This window comes from Trichoplusia ni, chromosome 17 (genome assembly GCF_003590095.1).
Source record: "Trichoplusia ni isolate ovarian cell line Hi5 chromosome 17, tn1, whole genome shotgun sequence".
Taxonomy (NCBI): Eukaryota; Metazoa; Arthropoda; class Insecta; order Lepidoptera; family Noctuidae; genus Trichoplusia; species Trichoplusia ni.
The window spans coordinates 7,022,959-7,028,958 of NC_039494.1; positions in this window are offsets into that span (position 1 = coordinate 7,022,959).

The window sequence follows — 6,000 nt, forward strand, 5'->3', positions numbered from 1 at the left end:
CGGAAATGAGTTTTACCAGAATTTGGTGCCAGATTGATGGATGTGCGGAATGAACGTCATAGCATTAGCGGTGATACTTGATGAAATAAGGCTGGTAGTAGGGAATTACGGATTACAACAGTCAGCGATACACCTAGCATCAACTACTGTAGTATGTTCCAGACCCCAGAAAGTTGAAAACATCGCCACGAATATCATAAATAAGAACTGATGCAAGGCAAGAGCGAATGAAAACTTCATTAAAAAGTTGATGGGCGGAATTTGTGAATTAAGCTCACGACCGTCAAGCACGTGACCTGATCCAATGTGCTACGGGCGTACTCATCCAAACTACCATATAACTAAAATAACAATAACAAACAAACAGCACGAGCTTATCGATGACGCTTGGTGCATGTGTTGGAAATGTTAAATAAGGAGTGTTATTTTGGTGTTATTGGTGATGTTGATTTGGATAAAAAAAAATAGAAATTAAAAAAAAAAGATAATCTTGTGAGCAGGCTCGAGCCTCGAGCCTGCTAACAAGAATTTTTTTTTTGATTTTTTTAAAATTTTCATTTTTTTCCAAAGCTCAGGCTATAGGGCCCCCTGAGCTCGAGGGCCCTGGTGCACTGCACCACCTGGCCCTATGATAGCTACGCCACTGATGATGTCTGAAAAATCTTTTGAAACAACGAAGGAACGCATCACTGAAACTAATCTTGAACACGGAGTCGCAAGTTAGGTACTTTTAAAAATTTTAATATTCAATTAATTAGGTGCATAATAAAAGTTTTATAGTCAAAATTACAAAACTACATATTTTTAAATACATACACATTATAGGTAAATTACACCCAGACAGAACACAACCATTTATCCTGGGTCGAAATTGAAAACTATGTACTTCCGGTATAGCCTTCACTGCTGGCTACTTACCACTAGACCAATCAGCTTCCTCATACTTTTCCTCTTATATACACTCACCGGCACGGAAACTTGGCCACGTAGAAATTTGACGATAATTCTAAATTGGAACTTATATTGACACTAAATTAAAATAAGATAAGTCTATTGACTATTTTTCATGATTTTAAACATTATTTTTCTCAAGTACACTACACCAAAATACTGTTTTTTTTTAAAACACATTTTTTCAGAAAACGAAGAACTTTACACTATCAGTTTCAATACACTATGGATTGAAAAACAACTGTATGTTTGTTGTTTTTTTGTGTTTTTAATATCGGGTGTTCCCTCCTCTAGCTCTAATAACCGCCTGCATGCGCTCTGGCATGCTTTGGATGATGTTCCGGATATCCACTTGCTGTATGCTATCCCAAGCGACCAGTGCTGCATTGCGAAGCTGATTTAGAGTATTGGGGCGGTTGGAGTTTGCCTTAATTTTTCTTTTAAGCATATCCCAGATATGCTCTATTGGATTTAAGTCTGGGCTACGAGCTGGCCACTGCAATTTTCTAATACCGACCTCCTCAAGGTATTCCTCGACACAATGTGCAACGTGCGGACGAGCGTTATCATGCATTAGAAGAAAATTGTTTTCTCCTATGAAGCCTGTGTAAGGCAAAACGTGTTCCTGAAGGATTTCTTCAATGTATCGGGCTGCAGTCAGGCGGTTATCGACGATGACCAGCTCTGTGCGAGCGTCGGAACTTATTCCTCCCCAAACCATTATTGAGCCGCCATGAAAGCTCTCAGTTTGTGTGGTGGTTATTGGTAAAAATCGCTCTCCTCTTCTTCTCCACACTCGTTCTCGACCGTCTGGAGCACGCAAAGCGATTCTACACTCGTCAGTAAACAGTACTTTAGCCCATTGCTCGTGTGTCCAGTTGACGTGTTCTCTAGCAAATTGAAGTCGAGCTACTCGGTGCTGTCTGAGAAGAAGTGGGCCACGTGCTGGTCTACGGGCTTTTAAATTCACTTCCTCCATTCGTCTTCTTACTGTACGCTCGCTAACATTGACACCCCTCGTGATTTTTAGCCTGTGGCGTATCTCAACCGCTGTAAGGTAGCGATTTCTTAAGATTGCTAGCGTAATAAAGCGATCGTCCCGTACAGACGTGCATCTGACGCCACCACTTCCTGGCCTACGAGAGTAGCGACCTGTCTCCTGATATCGTTTCAATGCATATTGCATCGAAGAACGGGGTACGTTAAGTACTAAAGCAAATTCACGCTGTGTTAGCCCTTGGTCGATTAGTGCTACGGCTTGTGCAACCTGAGCTGGTGTTAGTGGCATTTTTTTTGGTTTTAAAACACGGCTAATTATTGAATTCAACACAAAATATCACAAATTTACACAGCTGAAAAGAAAAGCTTCACAAAACACGATTTTAAAACTTGAACTTATTCGCTCAAATGACCCGATTCGACTAAAACTTAAGCTATTGCACAGAATGCACTCAACATAATGAATTACCCTCTTGAACTAAGGGTAAACATTTTTTGTACCTACCTTCATAAAGATTAATCATTAGAAACACTTAAAGCTCTTGTTATCGCAGAATACGCGCTTGGCCAAGATTCCGTGCCGCTGAGTGTATATTGTATTTTGTACATTTTTGTGTTGTTAAAATTGCAACAGAAATCCAACTGCATGACAGTCAGACTGTCCTTGGATTTTTATTAATAGGGAGCCATTTTATAGTGCGGGTACCCTCTATCTCGGCCAGGTGGACTATGGTGATACTCTGCCTCATCACAGCAGTCGAAAGTAGCTCGCAGTGATCGGCCCTCGATGAGTTAATGAACAAACTTCAAAGCATTTTGTGTTGTTTATTTGTTTTAGGTTTTCTTGCAAACATTAAGAGTGTTCGAAAAATATTCTTGTGGGTGTTGTGTGACCAAGGACGAAGATAAGATGCATCGGATGGAGCAGATCATGCGAATGTTGAGGGTAAGTGCAGTATTTTGATAATTATCATTACAACATTCACTCACCTTCTTGTTTGTTCGTCGGTCCCGGTTGGATTTTGTAACTCAGTTTTGAGGCATTTCCCGATAAGCTAGCAGGCTGAACCTTTCAGGGTAGGATCAAACTCATAGACTCGTAAAATTTTGTCAGTGGTTATTCTTACGGGTGGATTTCTGGCGCTTTCATTCATTTGATCGCGGAGTTTTGAGAAACCCTTAAGTTCCGCGATTCGTAGCGTGTCGAAGCTCGAAAAGGCGATATCGCAGAAATCGCGTTGTTTTAACGATTTCCTTAGTTTCTAGCATAGCATAGCTCGGAATAGTCGATATCGCGGTGATCCGTGAGTTTTGTTATTTTTCGTTTCTTTAGGGTTTCGTAGCACGACTTACGTCGGCGTTGCTCGGCGAAACTCCAAAAGTCGATATCGCGGAAATCGCGTTGTTTTAACGTTTTCCGTAGTTTCTAGCATAGCATAGCTCCGAATAGTCGAAATCAAGGTGATCCGTGACTTTTGTTATTTTTCGTTTCTCTAGGCACGTAGCACGACTTAGGTCGGCGTAGCTCGGTGAAACTCCAAAAGTCGATATCGCGGAAATCGCGTTGTTTTAACGTTTTCCGTAGTTTCTAGCATAGCACAGCTCAGAATAGTCGATATCAATGTGATCCGTGAGTTTTGTTATTTCTCGTTTCTCGGGGGTTTCGTAGCACGACGTAGCTCGGCGAAACTCCAAAAGTCGATATCGCAGAAATCGCGTTGTTTTAACGTTTTCCGTAGTTTCTAGCATAGCACAGCTCAGAATAGTCGATATCAAGGTGATCCGTGAGTTTTGTTATTTCTCGTTTCTCGGGGGTTTCGTAGCACGACGTAGCTCGGCGAAACTCCAAAAGTCGATATCGCGGAAATCGCGTTGTTTTTTACGTTTTCCGTAGTTTCTAGCATAGCATAGCTCGGAATCGTCGATATCGCGGTGATCCGTGAGTTTTCATCTCAGGATCACCAACGGAGTGGAAGCTCAACGACTAGTGCAGGTCGCAGCCCAGGATTCACGAGGTACGTGCGTGCATTGTATCTTTACTGTAGCCTGTCTAGGATCTCGCAGAACAACAAATAATTAACGTATTTTTTTTTATCGTAAGACCACCTCCTGGTCTCCCCAGAGCCGAAATGAAATTGTGATGCGGATGCCACTCTGGGGAGACCAGGAGGTGGTCTTACGATAAAAAAAAATACGTTAATTATTTGTTGTTCTGCGAGATCCTAGACAGGCTACAGTAAAGATACAATGCACGCACGTACCTCGTGAATCCTGGGCTGCGACCTGCACTAGTCGTTGAGCTTCCACTCCGTTGGTGATCCTGAGATGAAAACTCACGGATCACCGCGATATCGACGATTCCGAGCTATGCTATGCTAGAAACTACGGAAAACGTAAAAACAACGCGATTTCCGCGATATCGACTTTTGGAGTTTCGCCGAGCTACGTCGTGCTACGAAACCCCCGAGAAACGAGAAATAACAAAACTCACGGATCACCTTGATATCGACTATTCTGAGCTGTGCTATGCTAGAAACTACGGAAAACGTTAAAACAACGCGATTTCTGCGATATCGACTTTTGGAGTTTCGCCGAGCTACGTCGTGCTACGAAACCCCCGAGAAACGAGAAATAACAAAACTCACGGATCACATTGATATCGACTATTCTGAGCTGTGCTATGCTAGAAACTACGGAAAACGTTAAAACAACGCGATTTCCGCGATATCGACTTTTGGAGTTTCACCCGAGCTACGCCGACCTAAGTCGTGCTACGTGCCTAGAGAAACGAAAAATAACAAAAGTCACGGATCACCTTGATTTCGACTATTCGGAGCTATGCTATGCTAGAAACTACGGAAAACGTTAAAACAACGCGATTTCCGCGATATCGACTTTTGGAGTTTCGCCGAGCAACGCCGACGTAAGTCGTGCTACGAAACCCTAAAGAAACGAAAAATAACAAAACTCACGGATCACCGCGATATCGACTATTCCGAGCTATGCTATGCTAGAAACTAAGGAAATCGTTAAAACAACGCGATTTCTGCGATATCGCCTTTTCGAGCTTCGACACGCTACGAATCGCGGAACTTAAGGTTTCTCAACTCCGCGATCAAATGAATGAAAGCGCCAGAAATCCACCCGTAAGAATAACCACTGACAAAATTTTACGAGTCTATGAGTTTGATCCTACCCTGAAAGGTTCAGCCTGCTAGCTTATCGGGAAATGCCTCAAAACTGAGTTACAAAAATCCAACCGGACCGACGAACAAACAAGAAGGTGAGTGAATGTTGTAATGATAATTATCAAAATACTGCACTTACCCTCAACATTCGCATGATCTGCTCCATCCGATGCATCTTATCTTCGTCCTTGGTCACACAACACCCACAAGAATATTTTTCCGAACACTCTTAATGTTTGCAAGAAAACCTAAAACAAATAAACAACACAAAATGCTTTGAAGTTTGTTCATTAACTCATCGAGGGCCGATCACTGCGAGCTACTTTCGACTGCTGTGATGAGGCAGAGTATCACCATAGTCCACCTGGCCGAGATAGAGGGTACCCGCACTATAAAATGGCTCCCTATTAATAAAAATCCAAGGACAGTCTGACTGTCATGCAGTTGGATTTCTGTTGCAATTTTAACAACACAAAAATGTACAAAATACAATATACACTCAGCGGCACGGAATCTTGGCCAAGCGCGTATTCTGCGATAACAAGAGCTTTAAGTGTTTCTAATGATTAATCTTTATGAAGGTAGGTACAAAAATGTTTACCCTTAGTTCAAGAGGGTAATTCATTATGTTTGAGTGCATTCTGTGCAATAGCTTAAGTTTTAGTCGAATCGGGTCATTTGAGCGAATAAGTTCAAGTTTTAAAATCGTGTTTTGTGAAGCTTTTCTTTTCAGCTGTGTAAATTTGTGATATTTTGTGTTGAATTCAATAATTAGCCGTGTTTTAAAACCAAAAAAAATGCCACTAACACCAGCTCATTAACGATACCCTCGGTAAACAAATAGGTGAACAGGTTTTCTTAA